The 17,244-nt window shown below is 38.6% G+C and overlaps 1 long non-coding RNA gene across 1 annotated transcript in view; it reads left to right on the top strand.

Annotated features, from left to right (window-relative positions):
* LOC140693109 (uncharacterized) overlaps window positions 1-15,392 on the top strand; it is a 57,365-nt gene extending 41,973 nt beyond the window's left edge. The window contains exons 10-12 of the long non-coding RNA XR_012068778.1: window positions 6,756-6,882; window positions 14,705-14,754; window positions 15,244-15,392. This is a non-coding gene — a long non-coding RNA (uncharacterized lncRNA). The remainder of the gene's footprint in view (window positions 1-6,755; window positions 6,883-14,704; window positions 14,755-15,243) is intronic.
* The last annotated feature ends 1,852 nt before the right edge of the window (window positions 15,393-17,244 follow it).

Genomic DNA, 17,244 nt, shown 5'->3' with positions numbered 1-17,244 from the left:
ACCTTTATACTCCTATATCTCTTAGGAGATGATCTCCCTAATTTGTCTGATAGAGCCACTGGGGACCTAAGTATTTTTAGTCTTTTGAGGGATCAGATAGAGAGAAAAGATAACTGTTCCAAGTCTGTATACATAGTTATAATTTATCAAATTGCTGTGAACCATAACTAGCTTAAGGAGAAGAGATTCTTTATGTCTGGGAAACAGGTTAAAAGGCAGTAGTATTTCAAACAATATCAAAAATTATAACCATATTCAGCTGGTTAATCAGTCCCATGTAACTAATTCTTTTAATGAGAGTTTTCATTAGAACTTTAAAATGTCTTACCCAGTTTAGTTCAGTGCTGTAGTTTGAAATTTATTAGAAATCAGTAAATCTCCTTGAAGAGAAAGCATTTTGCAAAACCATCAGAAGAAAACAATTAACTGTCTATAAATGACAAAAGATTTAAAAGCATGGTTAAACACCGTTACACTATAATCAATAAAGAAACCTGTTCACTATACCCATAATTATCACTGGTAACATTTCAGATAAACCAGAATTTTAGGGAGTCCATATAATTTCTACAATACCTATATTAATAATATTTCTCATTCAATATAACCTTAGAAGTTTTATGATTCATTTGACAATTCCATGTTATTTAAAATGCCAAATGAAACTTTATAGTTAAAAATCTCTCTTTGGGATGTTTCAGGGGCCTTCTGTAGCATCCCAAACTTAACTGGAGATTAAAAGAATTTTAATTAATTAAATTAATTTTTATTTAATTAATTAGAATTTTATATTTGGGGAGCTTTTTGAAAGATTTCAGAACACTTGATCAGATAAACATATAGATCACTGTAATGTAGTACTAATTCATTAACAAGAAAATATGTCAAATGTAAAGGCAGAACAGATCAGCTAAGTGGTATAAGAAGTTTTACAATCTGTTACTGAAGGTGGATTAATATTTTAAGAAAATTTTTTCCTCTTAACAGAGAGAAAACCAAATCTAATCTTGTTCCAGCTAACTTCTAAGATTCATTTACGTTGCCCAATTTGATTCTAAACTTAGCCAATTCTGACCACGTACAAAACTTTCCTCAGGGTTCCTTTTCCACAAGCCTTCCACAGCTTTCTATACTTATATTAGTGTGTCCCTTATTTTGTCTTCCATTCAGAGGTAACCAGCTTCAGGAGAAAGTCACTATTTTTCATTAACAAAGTATTATTCCATTCTTACATCTTCCTTTACGCATTTATATTACTTTCCTAGGATACTGAGATCATTCCCTTACTAATAGAGACTATTTCTGTGTGACACCAACCATTTATTAATATTTCTAAACACCTTTAGTTTCACTGTAAGAGGAAGTTAAATGTTAAGTAATTCATATTTCAATCTTATTTTATCTGAAAATGGCATAGATATTTAATAAAATCTTGTCATTTAACTTAATTTAGCACAACTCTAGAATTTAAAGATATCAAACATTTAGAGATTATTTTAAGCATACATTTTAAAAATATATTTTAAATATTTACCCAAAGCTCTCATCTCATTTACATTTAATTTACTTAAAATTTTACCACAGCACATTACTGTTATTTTTTTTTGACAAATCTGCAACAGATATAACAGGATCTTATTTGACTTTCATTAAACCTAGGTACAGTAAAGGTATTATAGTTAAGATGGATGATTTTAAAGATGTCTACATTTATTAGAACATACTTAAACTAAACAATATCAAATATTACCTTAATATTGAATATTTTCCAATTCACATGACACTGAAAGTCAATTTGTTAAGTTTTTATTTTAAAAATACTTAATTTTTAAGCTCTTATATTTTTACATCAATTAAGCAGAGCTCTTTGACTTCGAAATTTTTTTTTTTAGCAGTAGAAATATCTCACTTCTATAATCTGTATGCAGGCTTATAATCAGACAAAAGCTAGAGATCTCATAGCTTCACTTTAAAACTTACTTATATTTATAATAATAGTTGGAGTAAGCTGAATTTGCTTGCTCAAATCACTAAGGCTTACTATTTATGAAACAGATAATTAAGATTTCCTCACAAAGTCTGAAGGACCCGTCAGATTTCTGAGTTCTAAAATGCCAAAAATTTCATGGCCTCAAGTTTTATTTCGTTGAGCTAATTAGGCTCAGTCCTAGGTCACTGTTTGTTGTATTTATATTTCTGATCTGCAAGACAAAGACACTCTCTTCCAGGTCCCCAGATAAATGCTCTGTCACCCAGACCCAATTTTATCTCCTTAATTGGCATTTTTGTATCAGTGAGAAGAGCTGTAAACAAAGAATTCCATGTTTTAAAACTAAGGTTTTCTTTATTTTGTCTTCCAAAGCTTGCATAAGACATTTATTAAGGTCTCTTTTCCTTGAGTTATAAGTTAAACCCAGGGTAAACCTATTTTTTTTTTTTAGCTACTCAAATTACTTTTTAGATTTACGTTATATTGGACGTCTCAAGTAACTATATTGGTTTCCTTTAATTTGTTCAATTAATATTTTCAGAGGGATAGACATGTGCCCAGCCTTATAATACCAAGAAGGGGAAGCGTTTTTCCACTGAAACATATCTATCCCACAACATAAGCAAAAGGTTTATATAAAGACCATCTAAATATACCAATTTCACAAACTTTTATCTCAATTTTATTAAATCTTATACCTTTAATTTTTATATTTATTAAGTTTAATCAATAATTCTTATTTCTAGAAGGAGTGACAGAAACCTTTTTTTTGTGGGTGTACATTGTATATAATTTTATAGAAGTCTCTAGGATGCCCAAGTTTCAGCCAAAGAGCTTAGGCCCTTCTCGATTTTTAATTTCATTAATTGGTCTGTTGTCCCAATCCTTGATCAAGTATTTCAGTCTACATATAAATATATGTTAAACTGTGGTAAATAAAACGGACTTGTTTGAACTTTAATGTTGGGGGGGAGTAGGTGAACTCTTTGGCCCTTTTTTTTTAACTTTACGTAGTGTAGTATCAAAACCCTGTATGTAAATCCAAAAATGTCCATTTTATTGATCTCATTCAAAATAACCATATAAAAATATTTATCCTTTTGGGATAAGCCACTTATCTGTTTTTTTGACATTTTTACAATCCTTTTTCCAGTTATTCAATCTAATTAACATTAATTATACTAAGTTTTTATTAGCATCTCTAGAAACATTTATCAGAAAGGAAAAACAAAAATGTAGCTTTTCAAACCAGTTATATTTTTATATCTGAGTTCTTAGGTTAACCATTAGATATATTTTTCTGCATTTAAACTTTATTTTAATAGGTACCAATAAAACAGCCGTTTATAATGAGATCTCTTTAAACTTTCACCAATTAAAAAGTTTTTCCAAATTAAAAAATCCATCATATGGCCATCAATTTATATATATATAAATAAATATATATATATATATATATATATATAGTGATTTTAAACCAATAAGATGAAGAGGCCCTTCCACATGAGAGTCAGGGTGTTGCCTAAATAAAATTCAAAGGTTTACTCTCCAAAAGCTTAAAGCCTTCGTGGTCCAGGCTGATGCAACAAAGTTTAAGATGGCAAAATATCTGAAAATTGGTACAATCAAAGAATTGCTTAGAATCCCAATTTATTTGCGTGGCCACCGTATGTACACAATACTTGAACTTTTGTATGGCAGAGTCCAAGGTTTCCTTTAAAAACTAAACTAAACATATATATACTTACATGCACACACTTAAAACATCCAGAGAAAGATAAAACGTTTACATTTCAAGGACACAGGAAGAGAAATCCAAGTTCCCACTAAAGGGGATTTTGTTTTTATAAGTTCAGAATGCCAAAAAATGTTTTTATCAGGCCTGGTTATTTCCAGAGTGAGTTTTTTTTTTTCTTATTCCCGATTAATGTTGTAAGTTTTGTATGTACATAAATCTGGCTGGGGTTTTACTTGGAGACTGGCAATCTGTCATTTCTTTTTCTTTTCTTTTCTGTTCTTTATTTTTTTTTTGAAAGTTCTATTCCCCATTGTAAGGTCGGGTTCTCAGAATAAATTTGCTAGTAAGATTTCCCACAGGGACAACTCTGTGGCATGAAGTCTTTGTGTCTACCACTCCTGGAAGATTCCCTGTCACCTGAGAATGCTGTTACCAGCCAGGAGGATGGTCCAAAATTTGGAGTTGAAAGTTTCCCCATAAGAGTTTTACTTTTATCCTGAAAAATTCAATGGAGGTAACCAAATTGAGGAAAACATTAGACCAGCCTCTTACCTAACCACTCAGTCCTGAACCCAGTGTCTTTCAACTTGGACCCACTCGGGATGTCTCCACTGGGTGGGTAATTCACCTCAGTTTCTTTCAACTGGAGGGCCACGTACCTGGATACACCGCCAGATAAAACTTAGGATCATCAACCAATATGTGAGATCTGAGAACCAGGAGAGACTCAGCCAAATTCATCTGGACCCCCCGAGGAGGCGGATGAGCACAAAGGGCCACTGCTGGTACCAAGGCTCTGGTTACTTGGAGAGTTCAGGTGGAGAGAAATCTGCTGTGGTGCTTCATGGTGTCCAAAACTGTTGACTGAAATAAACGTGCAGCCTAAAAGTTAAGAGTTATGTTTCATTTGGCGGGAGGACTCGAGCCAGGATGACCGTCTCTCAGAACTCTCTGAGGGACTGCTCCCAAGAGGTTGAGGAAGAGCTAGGATATATAGGAGCTTTACAACAAAGACCAGGTTGTTGGAACAATAAAAGATTACTTGTTATCTAAAGAAAGCCAGGTATCTCAAGTTCAAGAATTTAGTGATTTTGTATGAATGGGAGGAAGCAAATATTAGGACTCACTGAATTCATTTTTTAGACAAGCACCTAGCTATCTCGGGCCAGTAGCCCGTCCTTTCTTATTCTGAGTCTGCTCAGAGGGCACCATTGTGAGTTGCTGCAGTGGCTGGGCTGCAGGCCTGTCCTCGCCGGGGAGTGGCGGAAGCCTTTAATGACTTGGTATCAGTATTCTTTGTTTACTGACATGGTTGCAGTATTCTCATTCACATTGTAGTATTTTCGTTCACAGACCGAATATGGATCATCTGCAAACTTGGAAAGCAACCGAGATGGAATTACTGCAGATACCTTCTGCTTTAATAAGCCGTGTGCAAACATAAACACGGAGGAAGCATACACTTGGATTTGGAGGTGTAGGAAAGGGATCCTGCACATTGCAGGAGAACGCAATGCAGAATTCCTTAAGTCCAACTTTCTTTACTGTAGTGGTTTCTGAGAACAGTTTATGGTAATTAAACAACATTGACAAACGGTGGCACACATTGCTTTTAAGGGATGGCCGGCTGCAAACATTTATATTGGACAGGTGGAATTCATAGGCAAGTGGTCAGGTGGATGGGAGAGAGATGGAGCCAAGGCCTGGGCCCAGATTCCGGTTTAAATTGCCATTTCTTCACCATAGGGCCTTGGAATAGAATGCATACTCTCAACCTGTTGGTGAATCTGTGAAATGGGCATGATAATATTCATTTCTTCCTGGGATTGTTGTAAGATCTAAAGAGTATTATAGCACACATGAAGCATTTAACACCCTGGCACTTAGCAGTGTTCACTGTGTGGGGCCGCCCCGCTTAGCGTGCGTCAGAGCCGTAAAGGCAGCATTTGTCTGTTGAGGATGCACTTGTAGCCCCTTGGCTAGGTTGTGAATTTGTTGATTTCCTTTAATACTTGTAACTCTGTGTGACATGGGCAGTTATTTTCATGGACAGATGAGGAATCTCAGGGTAAAGAAGACTGTGTAATTTGCCCAAGGTCAGACCATAATTTTGGGTGCAGGGGCCTCAGTTCAGCATGGGCCCCTGGGCCTTCTGCTCTCTCCGTTCAGCACCAGAGCCAGATATGGAGTTGGCTGTTTCCCTGCCCAGAATATCCGGCAGGACCCAAGACACACCTGGCCCTGTGCTGCTTGAGCAAAAACTCCGGAGGAGAGGGAGTTACAAAAGGGATAAACATAAAAACAGACGACAGCAAACTGTGATCAGCTCTGAGAAGGAAAGGAACACGTCTCGCCGTGCAGAGCTGGGAGCTTTCCCGTCTGGGCTGCTCTGGGGGTGTTCATCTCAGCTAAACAAGTTCTGCTGTTGCAGCAAGGCAGGAAGGCAGGGCGCATGTGGGCAGGTAGACAGGGCCTCATTGATCGTACTCATTCCCCATTAAGCGGCAGCTTTCACGGGCACTTACCTAGTAAACATTGGCCATAATCTTCACGCAATTTGCTTGGTAATTTTATTGACCCCAGCTTTGAGATGAGGTCATTGAAGCTGGGGAGTTTGTTGCATGCCCGTGATTACCTTGCAAATACCCCCACTGGTCTTTCAACCCAGACTGGTGTGGCTGTCATGCCCCATCCCTGTGAATGGCATCGTGTAGCTTCTCCCAAGTGGCCCAAGTGACTGACATTGATATGCTTAATTCGTAGGAAATGGTATGTGGCAATAAGAGAAAAAGATAGTAAGAAATTGTTTGGAAAACAAGAAAAAAACCTATTCTTCCCCAGCTGGGGGAGCGTAACCTGTATCACCCACCCTAATCACTGCCTGTCACCTCCTCCCTGAGGATTCTGTGTTCAGAAGCCACTCTGAGCCTTGGGAGAACATTTTTCCTCATGACACTTTTGACTAGGACCCACGACATCTCTGTCCCTGGTTAACACTCTCTTCAAAGCCGTTTAAATTTTTTGCAGGTTCCTCCACTCTGATGTAAGAATACCCTGTATAACTTCTTGATGCAGCTCCTTAATGAAGATCTTGTGATGGATACCTAGCCAAAACTGGGATGTATGCACATAGTGACTGCAACTTCAGCACATTGTGAGTTCATAATCAGAGTGGTGGGTGACTCAGGAAAGGCTTTTTTAAGGTAACAAGGGGAAAGTGAAAGGACGCTTGCTGTGTGAGAAAGAAACATCTCGGTCACAGCCAGCAAGACACCTGTGTTCATGATGGGGTGTGGCGAGTGCAGAGTTCTCACAAAGAAAGAAGTGATGTGATGGGAGGGAGGACAGTTGGGTAATTTATTGGGGAGGAAAAAAGTGGGCTGAACATTTCCTGGTTGAACAAGAGGATTGTGACATGACGTGCTTGTATTTTGGAGAGAAGGGTTTTGTGGGGACAGGCCTAGGAGTACGCTGTATGGCTGGGGAGTCAGCACAACAGAGAAACACAGAGAACCGGGCAGACCCCAAGGCCCAAGCTGGGGGAGAGGCTGCCCGCAAATTGGAACCCTGGAAGCTGGTTCTGTCCCTTAGCTGGGGCCTCAGACGTCACTTCACAGCCCAGTCCTGTTGATACAAGAATAAAAAACGTTGGGCATGAGAAGGGCTGTGTCCCAGGCTTTCGTTGAGCCCCTGGGATGTGCCCCACCAGATTTTGTTCTTTGACTTCATGCAGTAAAGAATTCAAGAGCAAGCCAGTGTTGAGTAAAGGTATATATATTCAGACAGATACATTGAAATGCAAGAGAAACGTCACGAGGTGTGGGGGTTTCATGCACAGATTAGAAGTAGGTACACACCCCACAGACAGAAGGTCTGTCTTCTCCAAAGAGGGACAGAGAGTGGTGACCGCGAGGTGGCGCTGTGTTGCTTGTTTTCTTGGGCTTGGTGGTTTCATATGCTAATAAGTAGAAGGACCAGCCTTAGGGCAAGGGGCTAGGATTCCCAGGGAGTTGGCCATTTCCCACCCTTTGACCTTTTGTGGCTATCATTGGGACTGCCATGGTGCCTGGGGCATGTTATTCACCAGGTTACTATTACAATGGATGTTTACTGAATCTCAAGATCTGCTAGAAGTTAAATCTCTTCATCCTGAGCCTCAAGGCCTATTGGGGGTTGAATCCTTCACCATTTTGATGTCAATTGCTGCGGCCTTCCTTGAATGGCTGTGCTCTTCCCCCTTCCATCCTGTATCACTGTGATGACACAAAGACAGCAAAGGCCGGGCCCTAACCGTGCTCCTGCATTTAACGGCAGGAGGTGTGGTGTGGGCTTATGATGACTCTGAGTGTTGAGAAGGATGTTTCAGATTTTCCCACGTGAGACATGGCGACTTACCAGCAGCCTCCCCAGATTTATCTCACGGGCATTATCGCTTGTGTTGTTATGGAAACAAAAGGCCAGCCAAGAAATAAGAATCACACAGAGGGTTGGAGTACTGAGATTTATTACGCTGGCGGGCTCAGAGGGGTTTCTTTTCCAAAGCTCTGAGCACCTCCAAGACGTGCACATGAGGTTTTATAGGGTTAATTACAAGTATGGGGCTAATACCCAATAAGGCTCAAACAACAAAAAGCAAGGAATCAGTACACTGAAGCTTATCAATTTGGAACAGATCACGTTACTGACAACTGTTGACCTTGGATTTTCGGGTTAGCTTATTAGCCCAGTAAACTGACACTAAACTTCAGATTTACCAGGTAGCCCAGCAAAACTTAGATCAGGAAACCGACACTTATCACACTTTGATTTGTGACTTAGCTTGTTAGGCCAGCTGTGGTTTTCCTTCAGTGTCACTTATCTTTTGAATTTTTCTTTTTTTCTTTTTTTTAATATTTAATCCAAATTTAATATCAGGGTTCTTTGGGAAAGAAATTTCTCTTTTTCTTTTCTTTGGTGATCTTTTAGGGGGGCAGTTAATTAGATGTATTTACCTGTTAGTGGAAGCCCTGGGGCTTCAACCCAGGACCCCGTGCATGCTAAGCACACGCTCTACCACCCGCCCCATCATCTTTTCTTTTTGGTTTCGCTGCCAAGAATCCTACAGCTGAATTTCTAGTCAGCCTTAACACTTGCCCTGACTTCATGGAATCCATTTTTATGAGTTTACTTCCCCCTGGTTTCATTTAAGTATTGAATCTCCATTTTCTCTTCACTCTCCGTTTTGCCTTTTGTTGTTATGGTTGTTAAGCTGTGTTTAACAGAATTGTTTAAATTCTCTTTTAGCAAGAGGCTGAATGTAAATAAATATGTAAGCAAACAGCACAATTAAATGCTTTTATACATTCTGAGCTGTTTAGTAGTAACTTAAAAACCGAATTGAATATTAAAGTGATAGCATTTTAAAAATATTTTTTAATTTTTCATAAAAATATAGCTGATTTAAAATATGATATTAGTTTCAGGTGTACAATAGATGCTCCATTTATAGTTACTGTAAAACATTGTCTGTATTCCCTGTGTTGTAAGATACATCCCTCTAGCGTGTTTACATTACATGTTGCAGTTTGTATAAGAAAGTTGGGTAACGCAGAGTCTGGAACGTGGCTGTGTATGACTCAGGTTCACGCTCACCCTGCCTGTCAGAGCTCAGGCCTTCACTCCTTTCTGCAGGGGAGCGAGTGGAGGCAGCTCTCATCAGCGCTGTCACCACCCTCTGAGTGGCAGTGACAGCAGTGACTGTGTGTGGACGTGCAAATTGTTTTTCCAAGAGCTTTATATGAGTTTCTGCATTTAATAATTAAAGCCCTCCTGTGAGGAAGCGTTTTAAGTTTTTAATGCATAATACATTTTATTTTGATATTGATAGATTTCAAACCTCTGGAAAATTTACAGGAGTAGTACAATAAACGCTTAGATACAGTTCACTTTAAAGGGCACTATTTGGCTTTCTGTGTCTGGCTTATTTTAGCATAAAGTTTCAAGGTTCATCCATAATTGTAGCCTGAATCAGTACTTTATTCTTTTTGCTTGATAATATCCTTTTCCTTTGTTTTCGTTTTTGGTCTATTTAAAAATATTTTCATTGAAGTCTTGTTAGTTTATAATTTTGTGTTAGTTTCTTGTGTACAGCACAACACTTCAGCTAAATAGGAACCTACCTGTATTCATTTTCATCCTCTTTTTAAACATAAGTTACTATAAGATATTAAATATATTCTCCTGTGCTATACAGTATAAACTTGCTGTTTATTCTTTACATACTCAGTATCTGCAAATCTTGAACTCCCAGTTTATTCCTTCCCACACCCTCTCCCCACTGGTAACCATAGTTTGGTTTCTATGTCTCTGTGTCTGATTCTGTTCTGTAGATAAGTTTATTTTTTTGTTTCTTTCTATTTTTTTTTTTTTAGAGTCCACATGTGAGCAATCTCATATGGTATTTTCCTTTCTCTTTCTGGCTTACTTCACTTAGAATGACATTCTCCAGGTCCATTGATGTTGCTGCCAATGTCATTATTTTATTATTATTTTATGGCTGAATAGTAGTCTATTGGACAAATATGCTACAACCTCTTTATCCAGTCATCTCTCAGTGGACATTTCGGTTGCTTCCATGTCTTGATATTGTAAATAGTGCTGCTGTGTACATTGGGGTGTAGGTGTCTTTTTCAATTAGGGTTCCTTCTGGATATATGCCCAGGAGTGGGATTGCTGGGTCATCTGGGAGGTCAATTTTATGTCTTTAGAGGAACATCTATACACTTTTCCACAATGGCTCCACCAAACTGTATCCCCACCACAGTGTAGGTGTGTTCCCAATTCTCCGCAGACTTTCCAGTATTTATTGTCAGTGAACTTCTGAATGATGGCTATTCTGACTGGTGAGAGGTGATACTTGATTGCAGTTTTGATTTGCATTTCTCTGATAATGATAATGAATATTTTTTTATGTGGCTACTGGCCATTTGTACGTCTTCATTGGAGAAATGTTTCTTTAGGACTTCTGCCAATTTTTGAATTGAATTGTTTGTTTTTCTTTCTTATTAAGTGTAAAAGCTGTTTACATATTCTGGGAATTAAGCCCCTAGCAGTTTCATTTATTGTAAATATTTTCTCCCATTCCATAGGTTGGTTGCCTTTTTGTTTTGCTTACTGTTTCCATAGCTGTGCAAAAGCTTGTAAGTTTAATTAGATCCCTCTTGTATATTTTTGGTTGTTTTTCTATTGCTTGAGTAGACTGCTCTAGGAAAACATTGCTGAGATGTATGTCAGATGTTTTGCCTATGGTTGCTTCTAAGAGGTTTATAGTGTCTTGTCTACATGTTTAAGTCTTTAACACATTTTGTATTCATTTTTGTATATTCTGTGAGGGAGTAGTCTAACTTCAATGATTTACATGCAGCTGTTAAGTTTTCCCTACACCATTTGCTGAAGAGGCTGTCTTTACTCCATTGTATGTTCTCACCTCCTTTGTCAAAGTTTCAATGACCAAAAGTTTGTGGGCCTATTCTTGGTAAATGTGTTTATCCGTTCATTGATGGATGGATATTGTTAGTAACTTTTGGCTACTCTGAATGATACTGCTATGAATATTGATGTGAAATTTTTTATGAGAATATGTTTTCATTCTGTTGGCTGTACATTTGCCCCGCCATATCTGTAGTTTCCACTACATGAATCCAGATGGTTGATTGTAAAGGGACTCGAACATCCTTGGATTATGGTATCCAGGGTGTGGGGTTCCTGAAACCAACCCCCCAAGGATATTGAGAGATGACTCTATATGTAGGAGTGGAATTGCTGAGACATATAACTCTAAGCTTTTGAGGAAATACCAGACTTCTCCAAAGAAGCTGCAACATTGTTCCTTTCCCCTGGCCGCATATGAGGTTTCTCTGCCTCCTGAACGACATTTGTTATTGTCCATGTTTTGGTTATAACCATCCTAGTGGGTGTAAAATGAGATCTCATTTTGTTTTTGACTTCCCTAGTGATGCTGAGCATCTTTTCATATGATTATTGGCCATTTGTATATCTATTTAAATTCGTGGTAAATTTAAAAATTGGGTGTATTTTTTTGTATTGTTCAGTTGTAAGCATTCGTTATATATCCTGGATACTACTCTCTTATTAGATACATGCTTTGCAAAATTTTTCTTCTATTCTGCACATTGTCCTTTAACTATATTTTTTTTAAACATTAAAACAATTTCTTTACAAGGGAGGTAGTTTGATGTAAAGATTTATTTTATTTTTTTGCAAAGCACGCACTCTCTGACTTGAGATACCCTTTTCCCCTGTCATTTCACTTTCTTGATGATGTCCTTTGTAAGAAAAAGGTTTTAGTTTTGATGAAGTCCAGTTTATCTGCTTTTTCCTTCTATCACTTGTGCTCTTGGTTTTGTATCTAGGAAACCAAAGCCTATCCTAGGCCCACAAAGATTTATACTGTGTCTTCTTTTAGAAAGTTTATAGGTTTAATTTTTACATTTCTGTCTGTGATCTATTTTCAATTAATTTTATTTGTTATATAAAATATGGGTGTTCAGATTCCAGATTGATTCTTTTGCCTGCAGATACCCAGCTGTCCCTGAACCATTAGTTGAATAGACTATTCTTTCAATGGAGTGTTTTTGGCCCCCTAGTGGAAAAGTGTCTGTAAATGTAAGTTTTTCCCCGTGGGTTTTTATTGTGTCTCTTAGACTTATTTATCCAAACTTATGCCAGTATCATACTGACTTAGTACTATAGCATTTTAGTACACTTTAAAGTGAGTCCTCCAACTTTACTCTTCTTTTTCAAGGTTGTTTTTGCTGTCCTGGGCCCCTTGCACGTCCATGTGAATTTTGGGATCAGTTTTTCAATTTTGCATAGAAGTCAGCTGGAATTTTGATAGGGATTCCACTGAATATATAGTTCACTTTGAGGATTCTTAACATTTTTAATAATATTGTCAATCATTCCATGAAAATGGGATGTCTTCCATATATGTAGATCTTTTAAAATTTATTCTGGTGATACTTCAAAAAGTTCAATGTACAAATCTTGTAAATTTTTGTTAAATGTATCTCTCAGTTTATTTTTAATGCTGTTGTAAATGGAAAGGCTGAATTTCTTATGGGTGGGACTATGTATCAATCTTCTTATTTGTAGAATTCCTTCACAACAAATACCCTTGGTATATATTTGCTACATAAATCTATCCACAACTATTCCCCGCCCCGTGTTATAAGAAACCAAGACCCAAGGTAAGCTACTTGAAAACACCTATGTGGAAGTGAGAAATGAGACCCTTGGGTGGGTCTTTGTGCAGATGATACTGAGAGCTTATTCTGAATGGCTTCTTCTTAATTACTTTTAAACAACCCTTTCAGTGTATTTAGTCAGATACATTAAGATTATGCCCTTTTGATGTGCGGAGTAGCTAAGACTATAATTTTCAAATAAATTCTAGTGAGAGTGTTGTACTTGAAACCTAATTTGCATCAATCGTTGAAGATTTATGTTTCAGGAGCTTTGACTAAAGAACAACTGTCTTTATTCTATAATGAGAACTAAATGCTCAAGCAACATGTAAGAGTTTGAGCAAACTGCCCCCGCCCCGTAGTGCTGGGTGGCTGCAGCTGTAACTGGAGTCAGCACTTACCTCTCCCAGTATGCTTGTGCTGATCTGCTCAAAGTGGTTCGTCCAACAGTTTGTCAGTAGTCTGTTGGACAAAGTCATAAAACATTGATTGAAGGTTGCTAGAATGCAATATATTCTTATTAATATTAAGTAAGCACATATTGAATGCTTACTGTATGATGGAATTGTCCCTCAGCCTCACATGAATATTATTTCTCTTGAAACCTCACATATTTCCTTGTTATTCTCACTTTACAGATAAGGAGACTGAGAATTAGGTCTTCTCTCTTTGGGGGGAGCTCATTATTAATGATGGGCAGTTGTAAGGAAAAAGATATTGATTCATCATGAGAAAACATTTTTGTGAGAGTCAGCAATGAAGAAGATGAACACTGAAGAAGGTGATCATTGTTCGAGTGAGACAAGCCCTGGGTTGTGCGGAGTCAGCATCCCTGTCCTAGACACGGCACGTGTAGAGCTGCGTGGTGGGTAAGGCGGCGCGGCCGTGCAGGGAAAGCGGATGCTGGGGCCTTAGGCTGTGCTCAGGCCTGGTTGGGCTTTCTCCTAAGGGGAGTGAACCATCATTGACAGATTTTAAGTAGGAGAGTGGGGTGCTCTCATAGTTCATATTTGTCTTCTAGAATGTTTGGAAACATTTAGAAGGCTTGGCAGGAGATGATGTGATGAGTCAGAGTAGGGTGGCTGCGAGGTGTAGCAGTGTCCAATTTTCAAGTGGTTTTCAGGCCCAGGCTTGTGGCTTAGTAGCCGTGTCAGTTTGAATGACGCACGCAAGGAAGTGAAACAATTTATCTAATCAATTGAAGCAGTGATGTACCCAATTCCCAGGACTATTGTGGAGATCCAGTGAGATACACTGTGCAGTGTGCAGCGTGGTCTCCAGCAGAGGGTCAGTGCTGAGTGAGTGCCAGTGAGTATCTGGTAGGTCAGTTGAGGGTAGTGGGACTCGGTGTCTGAGGATATCTGGTCCCTGAAGGAGGGGTCCATTCACATCTGTGAGTGATGGGCCTGAGTTGGGAGACGCAGGGAGACCTTACCCTCCGACCAGGGGCCCTGGTAAGGACGGCTATGGGAGGAACACCGTGAAGTCAGCTCTTTGCATGTGGAGTTGGAGCTGCCTTTGAGACAACTAACTGCAGTGTCACGAGCTTAAAGAGGAGATCTGGGCCCAGGTTGTGCATTTTCCTAAAATCTCAACTCCTAAGGACGCCGAAGTATTGATCACTGAACGTGAAGTCATACTTTAAAGGACAAACGAATAGTAGTATTATCTCTGTCATCAAAGCTCACGTCTATTTATTCATCACTCACTTTGCTAATTGGGTACTTACAGAGCTCACTTCACCGTCCTCCCGTGGGCTCAGGCTCCACAGAAAAGAGCTGGTGAGACTCCCTCTTTTCTAGAATAAGACACATTTAGCTTGTAGACTTCTGTACCTCGCCAGACTTAGGAAATTAGTTTGTTGGTTTAATTGTATTTTCTGTTGGCCATGTCCTGACAGGAGAGAAATTTTACCTCATGGTCATGTTTCAATTAGCTGTTACTGAGAATTGCTGATCTGATACATAGTGTATGTATTACATTAACTTTGTAGAGTAGTTATCATTTTTCTGTCTTTGCCCTTTAATTTTGTTTGCCCCTTCAGTGTTCTATTCTTTTTGGGGCCTTATTTTTTTTTAATTAAAAAATGTCTGTTAGCAGTTAAGAAAAAAAAGCACAGAAAAAATGCACATGAGAACTAAATTTAGAAAATGTCTAGTGTGTTTTCTGTCTCGGCAATGGAGGGTACTAGAAACTCCTGAAAACCTTCATTACACAAGTTCCTTAAAATGCTGATTGAGAAATAAAACCTTCCTTCCTCATCTTTCAAGCTGCACAACTCATTGTCAAGAAAGTGAGGGAAAATTCTCAGAAGCCAAGACAAACGAGAAAGCAGGGTTTCTGAGAGATACGTGAGCGTTAGAAGCCGTGGTGTGCTGGTTGGCTCCTGAACTGATTTTCAGTTGCCTTGACAGGAGGGAGGGATGTGAGCCCCAGACCTCTCACACTAGGAGTTGGATGGGTGATCATATAATGGGCCAAGCCCATCCTGAGAATCTTGCTTTACTAAAGGGTGAAATAGGAAAAAAAAATTCCTCAAAACAAGAAAGTAAGAAAAGTCAATTTTGTTGGAAGAGGGGAAAAATAACAAATCCAAAGTAAGGATATAGTTTAAAGCTGTTCTGGCATGAGAGTGACCACAAACTCCTGGCAGAAAAGCACAGCTACTCCTTGATTGATAAGTTGAATTTTGAATGAATCAGTGAACAGCTATTCCGAAAAAGGCCTCCAGAGTCTTGTGGATCAAGATACTGGACAGCAAACACCTCTCTTCCAAGGTCTCATTCAAATAACCAGAAAGGTTTTAAAGGAAACTAACAATAATCTGAGTTGTATTTATTGACATTACTATATGCTAAGAATTCAGAGGTGACTATGGAGTTGTCTCCTATTTTATGGACCTTATTTTCTCTTTGGGGAGAAAAATGACATAGTTGGGTATCTTGGTGGAGGGAGGTGTTAGTCTGTTGCAATTAGCCAGGAGAGGAGATTAAGAAAACAGTGAAAGATCGGTGAACTTTTTAGCTGAGGACAGTCTTGTTCACTTGGCTTTTAATTGCAGGCTCAATGAGCTGTCACTGGAGGGAATAGATCTTACGGAGGATGGACTTAGCTCAGGCCTCTTTTGAATGGACAAGTGAACCTGGAAAAAGACAGTCAAATCTGTGCAGACATTAAAGTTCACTTGAACGTGCTGCATCCCTGAGCCAAAGATAGGACAAATATGCAGCAATTCTTGAGGACAGAAGAGTGGTTTTTAAGGTTCTCCAAGAATGAATCCCATGGAACCGAGATGGCCAGTTGTCAAACTGAGACTTTGTTCTTTGGACGGTGTACCCAGCAAGGGTATTGGCCTTTTATATGTTTCCATTTGTCTTTAATACATGTCTGTTGATGAGGACATGGGCACAAATGTTTGACACCTTGTCGAGGCGATTTTGGATACCTGCCTAGAAGCACGGGCACAGTTGTGGCTGCTTCATACATCTTGCAGCCCATCCCTTTCCCCGGCTCCGTGATCACGGCAGAGTGGTTCCTTGTTGACCTGTCCGTTTCCTCTGTGACATCATAACCCATGAAAAGACCGGAGCATATTAACTTGGCTTTGTTAAAGTCAAAGAAACAGATCAAATATGGAGTCAGATTTGTTCTTTCCTATTTCAGTAGTACCATGGAGATGGCAGTTTGGGCAGCTTTTTGTAGTGTCCTGGAGGCTTTCTCTCTCAGCTTCTGGGTGCCTCTATTGAAAACCCTTCATTGCTGTCTGGCCTGCTGGTAATGCACACTGCCTGTTTTGCCCTGAAGATGTGTTCTGTTTATAAACTCATCTCTACTCATTGGAAAACAACTCAAGAAAAACTCAGTTGGTTTTCCACCAGCCATGGGCAGGGGTGAGGTAAACCGTGTTATTATTTCATAAAATAATAGTAATAATAGTAATAGTCATAGTAGTAGTACTTGTAGTAATAGTAATAATAATAATAATAATAATAATAATAATAATAATAATAATAATATTAATAGAAGTCTTAAAACAGGACAGAGCACATTGGAGAGAGTCAAAAAATGCTTTCTGGCTTAAATCAAAAGTGATGACTAATGATTCCATGGCTGCTGTATTTGCTAAGCTAATTACTCCTTTGCTCCATTACACATTTCTTTTATCTGAAAAAGAAATACAAGGAAATGGTTTAAAAAAAACTCAGAGAACAAAAATACACAAGTGAAAGAAGTTTTCCCTCATCCTCTGTTCTTTCAGCCCTCTCTGGAGA

The sequence above is a fragment of the Vicugna pacos genome, unplaced genomic scaffold (assembly GCF_048564905.1).
Source record: "Vicugna pacos unplaced genomic scaffold, VicPac4 scaffold_19, whole genome shotgun sequence".
Classification (NCBI taxonomy): domain Eukaryota; kingdom Metazoa; phylum Chordata; class Mammalia; order Artiodactyla; family Camelidae; genus Vicugna; species Vicugna pacos.
This window is presented reverse-complemented; position numbering and strand designations above follow the sequence as displayed.